This window comes from Hemiscyllium ocellatum, unplaced genomic scaffold (genome assembly GCF_020745735.1).
Source record: "Hemiscyllium ocellatum isolate sHemOce1 unplaced genomic scaffold, sHemOce1.pat.X.cur. scaffold_641_pat_ctg1, whole genome shotgun sequence".
Lineage (NCBI taxonomy): Eukaryota > Metazoa > Chordata > Chondrichthyes > Orectolobiformes > Hemiscylliidae > Hemiscyllium > Hemiscyllium ocellatum.
In genome coordinates this window covers 136,849-151,111 of record NW_026869148.1, presented here as the reverse complement: position 1 = coordinate 151,111, position 14,263 = coordinate 136,849, and the positions used below count along the sequence as shown (strand labels likewise).

The 14,263-nt window shown below is 45.1% G+C and overlaps 1 long non-coding RNA gene across 2 annotated transcripts; it reads left to right on the top strand.

The window, feature by feature from the left end:
- The first annotated feature begins 490 nt into the window (after nucleotides 1–490).
- Nucleotides 491–5,813, top strand: LOC132814049 (uncharacterized). Of its 2 annotated transcripts, XR_009644267.1 has the most exons (4): nucleotides 491–547; nucleotides 1,175–1,281; nucleotides 3,905–3,987; nucleotides 5,730–5,803. It is a non-coding gene; the product is annotated as an uncharacterized LOC132814049 (long non-coding RNA). The 2 variants fall into 2 exon arrangements; XR_009644268.1 differs by lacking the exon at nucleotides 3,905–3,987 and having other exon boundaries at nucleotides 5,730–5,813.
- The last annotated feature ends 8,450 nt before the right edge of the window (nucleotides 5,814–14,263 follow it).

Sequence of the window (14,263 nt, the reverse complement as noted above, 5' to 3'; positions counted from 1 at the left end):
ATGACTTGTCCGGCCTTGCCCTACCTGCCTGTCTTCTTTCCCACCTATCCACTCCACCCTCTCCTCCCTGACCTGTCACCTCCATCCTCTCTCCCACTCACCCATTGGACTCTATGCTACTTTCTCCCCACCCTCCTCTCGCTTATCTCTCCACGCTTCAGGCTCACTGCCTTTATTCCTGATGAAGGGCTTTTTCTCTGCCCTTTGGATGCTGCATGAACTGCTGTGCTCTCCAGCACCACTGACCCAGAATCTGGGTTCCAGCATCTGCAGTCATTGTTGTTACCTCCCATCACATGACCCAACATCTCAGCACAAGCAGGACACACTGCGCATGCTCCAGCCAACAGTGACCCCAGGTGATTGATGTCAGCACCGGACCAATGAAAGGACGGTGGGCGGAGCTGGAGGACCTTGCGGGAGGTTGATCCTCCAACCAATCACAGTGAATGAAGGGCGGAGCTAAGGTAAACCATGTGATCACCCTCGCGCCCGACGCAGAGTCGCTGTAATAAATGCTCGGGAAGTTATAGAGAGAAAGGATACGGTAAGGAAAGAAATAAACAGGGAAATGTGAGAGAAGCTGTGATGTCATGAGCGGAGAGGTTTTACATACAAATTGTGCATGTCGGAAAACACAAATTTGAACGTCCCAGTCCCGTATTTGCAGTAAATGGGGAATTGCCTCAGCGGCTGCAGGCCTGAGTGAGCGCCGCCATCTTTATTCGGGACAACGATTCACTGGACACGTGCGGAGCCGCCATCTTTGTAGGGGGCAAGGTGCAGCCAGGCGCATGTGCAGCCTCTCTCTGGTACAGAGTCATTGTGATGACAGCAGCCAATCCTGCTCTGATTCACCTCTGGGCTCCCTCAGGACCACTTTGTCAATGTCTAGCTTCCTCAGTCTCCAACCATGGGGGTATTTTTGGTCTGTTTAGTACTGTATTATTACTTTTATAGACCCTTTGTAAATGAGTTTTTCACTGCAGCCCAGCCCCTGACCATGTGCTGCTCTATTATCAGATTATTTTGTCTTGAATATTTTTGAGTCAAGAATTCTTTTTTCCAATAAGCAAGTGTATTTTCCTTCAGTTTCTGACTATCAAATTCTGAACCATTTTCATTCCCTGTCATGCATTTTGCACCCCCTTGAACTGTGTTTCTCCTTCCACAGATCCCAGTGATTAATGCCAAAGCCCTGTTGCCTGGGGAGAGGGTGATGTTTGACTTTCTTGTACAGCTGCAGTTTGTGTGGTGAAGGTGCTCCCACAATGTGGTTGGGTAAGAGACATTACAGAGTATTCATTACAGCAACAGTGATGATTTGAAGATAATGTCAAAATCAAGAACAGTTTGTAATTTTATTATCATGCTTATAATTTCATATAAAATATCATTGAGAATTTTAGATATAAAGCCAGAGATGGAGATATTAGGTCAGGTGACCAAAAGCATTGCCAAAAAGCAGGTTTTGAGGGATGTCTTAAAGGTGGAACGCAGACCTGTGATGTTTTGTCTGCAAATTCCAGACCATGTTGCTTGAGCAACTGTAGAATCAGCTACACAGTTGAAGTAATGAATTAACAAATCATTGGGAGTCTCGAAGTAAATGGATTGACGAGGTCTCAAAGGATGTGTGGTGCATGGAGCTAGGGATGAGAACAGCCAGGAATAAAGTCAAGAATGAGAATTTTAAATTGTTGTTGCTTATAGGAGCCTTTTGACGGATGAACATATTTGGGGAGAAGTGAGCACGTGGGCGATAGAGCTTTCAATTTTTCTTGAGATTACAGAGAGGTTGAATTTGGGAGGCTGGCCAGGAGTGTGTTTGGATAATTTAAGTCTGGAGATAACACACGATGGATGAGAGTTTCAGTATATGAGCTGAGATGAGGGTGGAATCAGCTAGAAATAGTGGTGTTGGAGTGGGACTGGGCTGTCACTCTTACCTCACCTCTGGGATTCAGCTGGTTGTCAGGTTGTGAATCAGGTGGTAACACAATCGGGAGCTGAGTGGCCCTGGTGGAGCCTAAAATGAGTGTCACTCAGTTGGCTGTTGCTGAGCAGCTGCTGCTTGATAGCCCTGTTGATGAATACTTCCATCACTTTACTGCTGATCGAGGGAAATTGCCTGGGTTGGAGTTGACCTGTGTTTTTGTGTTGAACATCCCTGGGCAATGTTCCACATTGTCAGTCAATGCCAGTGCTGGATGGGTACGTGGCTTTGTGGGTGGCAAGTTCTGGAGCACAAGTTATCAGTATAATTGCCAGAATGTTAGCAGGACCCATAGCCTTTACACTACTTAACCATTTCTTGGTATTATTCGAACTAAATCAAACTGACTTAAAACTCACGTGTGTGATTTTGGAAACCACTGTTGAAGGCTGAGATGGATCAACCCACTTTGCAACTGGCTGAGAATTGCTGCAAATGCTGCATGGATGTGTGAGATCCCTCCGTTAGTTAGGGTGGGGATATCTGTTGTGCTTCCTGCAACAAGTTGATTAATTGTCCATTACCATTCACAAGTGGGTGTGGCAGAATTCTGATCTGATCCATTGGTTGTGGGATCGTTTAGCTCTGTTGCCTGATGCTGATGATGTTTAAAATGCAGATGGTCCTGTTTGGTAGCTTCAACAGGTTGGCACTGCATTTTTAGGTATGCCTGGTGCTGCTCATGGCATGCCCTCCTTTCCTGTCCATTGTGATGGGTGAGTGCGGGATGTACAAACCCATGAGGTTACAGATTGTGCTGGAGTACAGTTCTGCTGCTGTTGTTATCCCATAGTGCCTCAGAGAGATCCAGTTTGAGTTCCTACATCTGTCCCATTTAGCACGGTGATAGTACCACTCAGCTCAATGGAGGTTTTTCTCAACTTTAAGATGAGGCTTTGTCTCCAAAAAGACTGTGGGATGGTCGCTCTTACCGATACTGTCATGGACTGATACATTTGCAGCTGGCAGATACATGCTGATAAGATCCAGTATGTTTTTCCCTCTTGCTGGTTCCGTTATTGCCTGCTGCAAACCCAGTTGAGCAGCTATGTCCTTGAGGAACCGACCAGCTCAGTCAGTAATCCTGCTGCTGAGCTACTCTTGGTAGAGGACATTGAAATCCTGTACCCAGAGTAGGCTTGTCACCATTTATTACCTCAGTGCTTCCTCCAGGTGTTGTTCAACATGGAGGAGCACTGAGTCATCAGCCGTGGGAGCACGGTACGTGGTAATCAGCAGGAGCCATGAGACTTCCTGGTGTCCAAAGTCAATGCTGAGTACTCCCACGGCAAATGGTTCCTGTGTGTACACCACTATGCCATCACCTTTGCCTGGTCTGTACTGCTGGTGGGACAGGACATATCCAGAGATTTCAGGAGAAAGTGAAGACTGCAGATGCTGGAGATCAGAGTCGAGAGTGTGGTGCTGGAAAAGCACAGCAGGTCGGGCTGATGAAGGGCTTAGGCTTGAATCGTCGATTATCCTGCTCCTCAGATGCTGCCTGACCTGTTGTGTTTTCCATCATCGCACTCTCGATATCTAGGGATGGTGACGTTGGTGTCTAGCCATTATCTGTAAGGGATGACTCTGTGAGTATGACTTTGTCAGGCTTTTCTTTCACTAGTCTGTGAGACAGCTCGCCACGTTTTGGCACAAAAAAAACCCGGATGTTAGTGAGCAGGATGTTGCAGAGTCAAGAGGGCTGATTCTGTGGTTGTATTTCCTAATGCCTTGTTAGATGCCAAGTGGTCCATCCAGTTTCATTCCTTTGTTGAGACTTTGCAGTGATTAATACAGTGAGTAGCTTATTGGGCGACTGTCAGGTTGGCAGGATTTTTTTCGCCATTGACAATGTTTCCATGGAGATCAGGAGATTCCTAATTCCAGTTATTTTTTTCTTGAATTCAGATTCCACCATTTGCCAATATGCGATTTGAACAAGGACTTCAGTTGTACATTTTAATATTCTGGATAAAAGTTAAATACATTAGGTTTGTTCACTCATTTTAAATATCACTAACCCTGGTTTTGTTTCTTTGTAAAACACTGTCCATCATCCTGTCTCCTTCATCCTTCTCTCCAACAACAAGAGCAAGGAGCACATGGAGTTTCTCTGTCACTAAGACTGAGACAATCCGATCAACTGCCTCTGCTGCTTCCCTCCCTCCCACTAGCCCAACGAGACAAACTACCTCACATTGTGTTCCTGATTTTTGTCCCAAACTTGCAATTTTCTCCAGTCTCTTGTCAAGCCTTATCAGAGCTCATCTTGATCTTTTACTAGTCTCGCTAAACCACAGACATTCCAATTCTGTTTCCTCCTCATCACAACCCCCTCGCCAATTCACAGATATTGTTCCTTGTTCTGTCTGTCTGTCTTTTCTGGTTATGTCCTTCTCATCCATTCTGCAAATAACTAACGTTTGACCTCACCATCATTTGTAAATCCTGCTCCATCTCCACTCTCCCTTTCCTTTCTGAATTCCTTGTATTTGGTGTCGCTGAAGGATCTATCCTTGCTCTCTCCTGTATCTCACCTACATACTGCCAGGAGGTGACATCGTCTAAAAGCACAGTGTGAGGATTCACATGTACACTGACGATGCCTAGCTCTCCCTCCCCATCATCCCTCTCCGTTGCTCCACTGTTACTCAGTTACCAAACTGCTTATCGCATTCCCACTACTCGATTAACTGCAATTTCCTACAATGAAATATTGTTACGGTTAAACCCATTACCTTCAGTTGCTATTACAAATTCCTTTCCCTTCCTGCTGAGCCCCTCCCTCTCGCTGGGTGCAGTCTGAGGCAGAACTAGACTAGACTCATCACAATATTGCTGTTATATCTGTAACCCCAAGGTGACTTTTTGATCAGACATCTACACAATCATAAACACCAGGAATTCCAATCTCTAAAATGTTGCTTGTCTCCACCTTACCCCCAACTCCATTATTAATGAAACCCCTTACCGTGTCGGCGTTGCCTTAAACTTGATGAATCTGAAACTGAGCCCTTGATTTCGTGACTGACTCAGAATCTGCTAGCTTTCAGTGTTTCCTGCACAATTTTCCCCCGGTGCCTTTGTGGTGCAGCTTTCTACAGTTTCCACCATGTAAATAGCACTCTTTTCCTTATTATCCCCTCCAAAATTACCGACTTTGCATTTTTTCAACTTATACTCCATCTGACAACTTGTTGACCCCTTCTCCTGTGCATCTCTCACTCTTCACAATCCTCTTAGAACTTTACAGTTACGCCTTTTCTAGGAGATCCCCCCCCCCCCCCCCGCCTTCTAAACATTTACTGGGAGCACTGGGCAGTGTGAAGCCTGCAGAGTTGCTCTGTTTTTAGAGATACTCTATGGGAGGAGCTTGCTGCCCATTGGGCAAGTTGCCTCCATTCTGACCATCGAGCTGCATGAGTCTTTCACATCCCATGTCTTATTGATGAGGCACAGCGGTAGCACGGAAGGAAAAAATGAGAAGCCAATCCTGCTCTCCACATCTCACTGACTCCGGGAACATTCTGTCCCGTGTGTCAAAGATCTGCCCTGTTCAGTCACATGAAGTCCCAAGGTGGAAACTCCTAGAAACCCACATAGATTTCCATCTGAACTGACTGCTGACCTCCACAAGGAGTAATGTGTCCAGTCATCCTGGGCCAGGAGGAGGGGATGGTGTGAGATTCTAACCTGAACTGACAGTGACGGATTTTATAAACGTGTATTACAGGATACTACAGGTGGACATTCAGATGGTAATCTCAGTCATTGTAACACCAAACTTTGATTGAATTAGTCAGTTCATCAGGACCTGGATATTCGCATTGTGTGTGAGTATTGTATTCCATCTGAATCCCATTTGCTGCATAAAAGTTCTCCTTTGAATCTTCCAAAACCTTTAATGTGTGTCCTGTAAGCCTTGTAGAATGAGCTGATGGGCGTAAGGTTGATTATTATAACGTGTAACTTTCTAAACCCTCTGTCACAACTTCCCTCAATTGCCTTTGCTACAAGGAGAACAACCTCAGTTTCCCCAAACCCCTGATTCCCCAATGTCTGTTTGCTCTCTATAAGGTACACATCAGGATTGTGTTGGAACATTCTCCACTTGCCTGCATCAGTGCAGCCCCCAACAATATTAAAGGAAGTGAACATCCTCCAGGACAAAGCACTGTGCCTGAGTGGTGTCCCATCCCCCACCTTCAGCATTCCCTCTCCCCACCCCAGAGACACAGTGGCATCACCGTGTAAAAGGTAAAGGCAGCATTGTCCTCCCAGACCATAGGGCTGCTCTCTCATTAGGGAGGAAACTGGAGCCCCTGGAAGAAACCAATGCAGACACTGGGAGAATGTGCAACTCCCACAGAGACAGTTGTCCAAAGCTGGAAACGAACCTGGGGTCCTGGCAGCAGTGCTAATCACTGAGCCATTATGCCACCCTAAAATTGTAATTTGATTCACAACTACCACTTCCTCTGATAGTTCATTCCACACACAAACCATTGTCTGAACAAAAATAAACAAAAAATTCCCGAACACGTTCTTAAAGCCATTCTGCTGTCACCTTAAAAGCTATGTCCCCAGTCTTGAAACGCGTCCCTTCCTGGAAAGGACACCTGCTGTTCACATTACTGATACCACCCCTCCATGATTTGAGTCTAATAAGGTCGCTCCTCAGCCTCCTGCGCGCCAGTGAAAGAAGTCGCAGCCTATCCAGCCTCTGCTTAGAATTCAAGCTATCCATTCCCATCAACATCCTGGGAAATCACTTCTGAATCCACTCCAAATACATAATGTCCTCCCGATATCAGCATGACCAGAACTGGACACAGAATTCCAGAAAAGGCCTCCACAACATCCAAAATAACGTCCCAACTTCTGTACTCAGCGGTCTGAGCAATGAAGGCAAGTGTGCTAAGCACCTTCTTAACCACCCTGTCTCCATGTGACACAGACGTGAAAGATCCGAACCCCTTGGCCTCTTTGTTCCATATCACTACTCGAGGCCCTGTTTTAATTAGTGTAAGTCTGCCCTCGTTTGTTTTATCAAGATGTAATGTTTTGCATTTATTCCAATCCAAAAAAAAACCCTGAGCATTAAAGACAGTAGGAGTATACTTAAGAGGGAAATCAGGAGGGCAAAAAGGGGACATGAGATAGCTTTGTCAAATAGAGTTATGAATAATCCCAAGGGTGTTTATAAATACATTAAGAACGAAAGTGTAACTCGAGAGAGAGAAAAGGGCTCCTCAAGGATCAGCAAGGTAGCCTATGCGTGGAGCCGCAGGAGATGGGAGAGATACTAACTGAATATTTTGCATCAGTGTTTACTGTGGAGAAGGACATGGGCAATATAGAATGTGGGGAAATAGATGTCGAGATGTTGAATATGTCCATCTTACAAAGGAGGACATGCTGGGTGTCTTGTAACCTGTAAAGCTTGGTTAATCCCCAGCACCTGATCAGGTGTACCCGAGAACTCAGGGAAGCTGGGGATGTGATTGCTGGGCCTCTTGCTAAGATATTTGTATCATCAATTATCATAGGTGAGATGCCGAAAGACTAGAGGTTGGTTAATGTGGTGCCGCTATTTAAGAAAGGTGGTAAGGACAAGCCAGGGAACTATCGACCCGTGAGCCTGATATTGATGCTGGGCAAGTTGTTGGAGGGAATCCTGAGGAACAAGATGTGCATGTATTCTGAAAAGTGAGGACTGATTAGTGATAGTCAGCATGACTATGTGCGTGGGAAATCCTATCTCTCAAACTTGATTGAGTTATTTGAAGATGTATCAAACAGGATTGATGAGGGGAGAGAGGTGGGCATGATCAATGGAATTCAGTAAGGCTGCTCGACAAGCTTCCCCATGGAAGACTGGTTAGCAAGGTTAGATCTCATGGAATATAGGGTGAACTCACCGTTTGGATATAGAACTGGCTCAAATGTAGAAGGCAGGATGGTGGTGGAGGGTTGTTTTTCAGATTGGAGGCATGTGACCAGTGGAGTGCAGCAAGGATCAGTGCTGGGTCCACTACTTTTCGTCATTTATATATATATGGTTTAGATATGAGCATAGGAGATACAGTTGATAAGTTTGCAGATGACACCAAAATTGGAAGTATAGTGGACAGCGAAGAGGGTACCTCAAATTACAACAGGATGTTGTTCAGATGGTTGAGAAGTGGCATATGGAGTTTAATTCAGATAAATGTGACGTGCTGCATTTTGGAAAAGCAAATCTTAACAGGACTAATACACTTAGTGCCAAATTCCTAAATAGTGTTGACAAACAAAAATATCTTGCAGTGCAGGTTCATATTTCCTTGAACGGAGAGTTGCAGGTAGATAGGATATTGAAGAAAGTGTTTGGAATACATTCCTTTATTGATCAGAGCATTGAGTATAGAAGTTGGAAGGTCATGTACAGGACATTGGTTAGGCCTCTTTTGGAATATTGTGTGCAATTCTGTTCTCCGTGAATCGGAAGGATGTTGTGAAACTTGAAGAGGTTCAACAAAGATTTACAAGGGTATTGTCAGGGTTTGAGCTGCAGGAAGAGAGCAAAAAGGCTGGGGCTTTCTTTCCTTGGAGCATCAGAGAGTGAGGGGTGACCTCCATAGAGGTTTATAAACTCATTGGTAGCACGGATACGGTAAACAGACCAGGTCTTTTCACTGAGTAGGAGAGTCCAGAAATAGAGAGCATAGGTTGAGGGTGAGAGGGGAAAGATATAAAAGGGAATTAAGGAGCAACTTTTTCACGCAGAGAGTGGTGCGTGTATGGAATAAGCTGCCAGAAGAAGTGGTGGAGGCTGACAATTATAGCATTTTAAAGGCATTTGGATACTTGACATGAATAGGAAAGATTTAGAGGGATGTGGCCCAGGTGCTGGCAAGAGGGATAAGATTATCTGGTCGGCATGGACAAATTTGACCGAAGGCTCTGTTTCGTGCTGTTCATCTGTGACTCACAGCTCAGTGAGTTTCGGTCTCTTCAAAGACAAATCTTAGTCTGTTTTATTTTAGTAAAGCTACAACATTCAGTAGGGCGACGATTTATTTCTTTAAATACACATCTTATGATACTTTGATTAAGTTTTTTTTAATATAAAATACTGGTACTAATTTATTCTAGAGTCGTGTTTTGTAAAGCTGTAAGACTGTGTGCCTTTTTCTGGGTCTGTGGACTGTTAAGGTGCAGAGATGGCCATTTGTACAGTGATGTGCTCTTCCTGTTGGATGTAGGAGATTAAGGAAAGTTTCAATGATCCTGATTGTCTGCAGGAAGTGAGGATGCAAATCCTGTAGGATTTCATGGATCAGATGGAGCGATGGTTAAAGGTAATGAAGAATTTACAGGAGCCGGGGGTTGGGGGGGTGGGGGGAGGTGAGATAGGTGGCGGTTTCAGAAAGGTAGGAAAACTGCCGATCCAGTCAGGGAGATTGGTTTCCTCTCGGAAAGGTAGGAGTGGAGGGCAAGTAGTGCAGGAGTCTCCTGTGGTTATTTCCATCTCAAACCAGTATACTGTTCTGGAAAGCATCGGGGGTCACACTCTCAGGGGAATATCGCACTGATAGCCAAGTTACTAGTGTAATGAATCTAGTGTAATGTGAGGTATAACAGGTTCCACGCGATCGATGGTGATAGGGGGCTCTCTAGTCTGCAGCACAGACTGCAGTTTCTGTAGCTGATAGTGAGACATCAGAATGGGGTGGTGCCTCCCTACTGCCTGGGTGAAGGATGGTTCCGACGGTGCAGAATATTCTGAAAGGGGAGAATGATCAGTGGGAGGTCGCTGTACATTGGTACCAATGACATAAGAGAAAAGGATGAAGTCCTGATGAGAGAATATAGCAAATTAGCCTGGAGAATAATAAGCAGATTGTGGTGGGTAGTAATATCTGGATTACTCCCGGTGCCACATGCTAGCGAGAGCAGGAATAGCAGGGTAGAGCAGATGAATGCGTGGCCAAGGATCTGATACAGGGGAGAAAGATTCACATTTTTGGATCATTGGAATCTCTGCTGGGGGAGAGGTGACGTGCATAAGACGGATGGATTACACCTGAATTGGAAGGTGTCTGATATCCAAGCAGGGAGATTTGCTAGTGCTGCTTGGGAGGCATTAAACCAGTGAGGGCATGGGGGTAAACCTAAAGAGATAGTGAGAAAGGAGGGAAGTCTGAGGCTGGTACAGTTGAGAAGTTAGACAGGCAAGGGCAAGGCACAGAATGAGGTCGGACTGACAAGGTACAATAGACAATAGGTGCAGGAATAGGCCATTCTGCCCTTTGAGCCAGCACCACCATTCATTATGATCATGGCTGACCATCCACAATCAGTATCCTGTTCCTGTCTTATCTCCGTAACACTTGATTCCATTATCTTTAACAGCTCTATCCATCTCTTTCTTGAAACTATCCAGAGACGTGGCCTCCACTGCCTTCTGGGGCAGTGCATTCCATGTGTCCACTACTCTCTGGGTGAAGACGTTTCTCCTCAACTCTCTTCTAAATGGCCTCTCCCTTATTTTTAACCTGCATCCTCTGGTTCTGGACTCACCCATCCATGGAAACATGCTTCCTGCCTCCAGAGTGTCCAACCTTTTAATAATCTTGTAGGTCTCAATCAGATCCCCTCTCATTCTTCTAAACTCCAGTGTATACAAGCTCAGTCGCTCCAATCTTTCAACATATGATCATTCCGGGAATTGTCCTCGTGAACCTACCCAATACTCCCTCAATAGCCACAATGCTCTTCCTCAAATGTGGAGACCAAAACTGCCCACAATACTCCAGGTGCGGTCTTACCAGGGCCCTGTACAGCTGCAGAAGGACCTCTTTGCTCCTATACTCAATTCCTCTTGTTATGAGGGCCAGCATGCAGTGAGCTTTCTTCACTACCTGCTGTACCTGCATGTTTGCTTTCATTGACTGATGTACAACACACCGAGATCTCGTTGTACTTCCCTTTACAAAACATGACTCCTTTTAGATAGTAATCTGCCTTCCTGTTCTTGCCTCCAAAGTGGATAACCACACATTTATTCACCTTAAACTGCATCTGCTATGCATCCGTCCACTCACCTAGCCTGACCAAGTTAACCTGTATTCTCATAACATTGTCCTCACATTTCACCCTGCCACCCAGATTTGTGTCATCAGCAAATTTGCTAATATTACTTTTAATGTGTTCATCTATTTTATCAATGTATATTGCGGTCCCAGGACCGAGGACACAGCTGCGGTCCCAGCACCGAACCTTGTGGTACCCCACTAGTCACTGCCTGCCATTCCGAAAGGAAGCGTTTATCACTACACTTTGCTTCCTGTCAGCCAGCCAATTTTCAATCCAAGTCAGTATATTCCCCTTTGTAAATCCATGCTGACTCTGAGGAATCCTATTACTGCTATCCAAATGAGCCATAATTTCATCTTTTGTAATTGACTCAGCGTCTTTCTCACCACTGACATCAGGCTAACCGGTCTATAATTCCTTGTTTTCTCTCTCCCACCTTTCTGGAAAAGTGGGACAACATTAGCCACCCTCCAATCTGACTCTATATCTCCTGATTCTGTATCTCCCCCTTCGCAAGGGACTGAACGTCATTCCTCACCAATAGGGCCATCCCACCCCCTCTGCCCATCAGTCTGTCCTTTTGATAGCACTGCACTGCCTTTATTTCAATGCAAGAGGTTTTACAGGGAAAGCAGATGAGCTTCAGATATGGTTTTGAACATGGGACTGGGATATAGTATGCATTACAGAAACGTGGCTTAGGTTGGAAAGGACAGGTAGCTTAATGTTCCAGGGAACAGATGTAAGAGGAAGGATAGAAAGGGGGATAAGAGAGAAGATGGGATGGTGTTTTTGATTTGGGATAACATTATTGTTGTGCTTAGCGAGGATATTCATGAGGGTTCGCCCGTTGAAATTACTTGGGTGGAACTGGGAAATAAGAACAGGATGATACCTCATTGAGGTTGTTTGTGTAGGTTTCGTACAGGTGCTTTGGTTTCCTCCCACAGACCAAAGATGTGCAGGTTTGGTGGATAATCCAGGCTGAATTGCCTATAATGTTCAGGGATGTGCACGCTATGTGGATTGGCCTTGGGAAATGCAGCGTTACAATGGTAGGATAGGAGGCTGTGAGGGTCAGTGTGGATGTGATGGGCCGAATGGCCTGCTTCCACACTTGGGATTCTCTGACAATAATTCTACTAGTTTTAAAATAGTTGCAGAAAATAATAGACCAGATCTAAAAGCTGGTGTTCAAAATTGGACAAAGGTGAATTTTGACGGTACAAGGCGAGAACTTTCAATATTTCTTTGCAACCCCAGGCAAAGGGACGGCTGGAAAGTGGGAACATAAGAACAGAAGGAATAGGAGCAGGGGTAGGCCATCTGGCCCGTCAAGCCTGCTCTGCTATTCAATAAGATCAGGGCTGATCTTTTCATGGCCTCAGCTCCACATTCCTGCTGTCTCACCATAACCCTTAATTCCTTTCCTGTTTGCAAATCTACATTTTGCCTTAAAGACATTCAAGTTGATAACGTCAACTGCTACACTCAGCAGGGAATTCCACAGATTCATAACCCTTTAGCTGAAGAAGTTCCTCCTCAACTCTGTCCTAAATCAGATACCCCCTTACTTTGACGCTATGCTCTCTAGGTTGACCCACCCCCCAGTGGAAATAACCTCCCTGCTTCTATCTTATCTATTCACTTCTTAATTTTATTTTTTCCAATACAACTTCCCATTCTTCTAAATTCCAACAAGTATAGTCCCAGTCTATTCAATCTCTCCACATACACCATCCCTCTCAACTCCCAATTCAAACTAGTGACCCTCCTCTGCACCCCCTCCAGTGTCAGGAGACCAAACCTGTATTCCAGTACTACAGGTGTGGCCTCACCAGCACCCTGTACAGCTGCAGCATAACTATCCCTCTAGCAAGGAAGGACAATGCACCCTTCACCATCTCTTCTAGTCCCCTGGGATGCATTCCATCACAGCCAGGAGACCCATGTACTTTTGGGCTGTTATCTTTCCCAACACTACCTCTTTACTGAGAATGACTGTTTCTATGTCCTCATCTGCGATTGCCTCCATAGGCCTGTGAAAATGAGACAACAAGAGAACATAGACAGTATGTTCCTGTTAAGGCCAAGTCTGGTAGGTGTAGAGAATGCTGTGTGTCTAGGGAAATTGAGGGACTGGTCAAAAAGATGGAGGGATATGGCAGGTACAGACAGCTGGGTTTTAATGAATCCCTCAGAGTATGGGGCAATAGGAGTACACTCGAGGGAAAACAGGAGGGCAAAAAGGCTACAAGAGATAGCTTTGGGGGGGAAAGAGGTTTAAGGACAATCCAAAGAGATTCTACCAAACACTAAGGACAAAAGAGTAACCAGGCAGAGAATAGGGACCCTCAAAGATCAACAAGGCTGTCTGTGGAACCACAGAAGGTGGGAGAGATACTACCCAAGGATTTCATGTCAGCTTTTACTGAAAGAGGATATGGAAGCTAGAGAGTTTGGAGAAATAAATAGTGATATCTTGACAACTGTCCATATTACAGAGGAGGTTGTACGGGATGTCTTATACAGAAAGCTGAGTAAATCTGTGGGACCTGATCAGGTGTATCCCAAATCTTTGTGGGAAGTTAGGGAAGTGATTTTCGGGTCCCTCGCTGAGATATTTCTATCACCGATAGCCACAGGTGAGGCGCTGCAAGACAGGCACCATTATTTGAGAAAGGTGATGAGGAAAGGCCAGGGAACAGTACACCGGTGAGCCTGAGGGTAGTGGCAGACAAGGTGTTGGAAGGAATTCTGAAGGACAGGTTTATATGTAATTGGAAATGTAAGAAGTGATTAGGAATAGTCAGCATGGCTTTGTACATACATCACTAACTTGGACTTCAGAAAGACATTCAAAAAGGTCCACATAACAGACTGGTTAGCAAGTTAGACACCATGGGATGCAGAGAGAACCAGCTATTATATACAAATTGGCGGGAAGGTTGGGGACGGAGGATAGTGCTTTTCGGACTGGAGGCCTGTGATGAGCAATATGGTGTAAGGATCGGTGCAGGGTTCACTGCTTTTCATCATTTATATCAATGATTTCTGTGAATATATGAGGTATAGTTAGTAGGTTTACAGTAGACATCAAAATTTGAGGTGTACTGGACAGCGAAGAAGGTTAACTCAGAGTACAATGGGACTTCAATCAAATGGGCTGAGGATTGTCAGATCGAG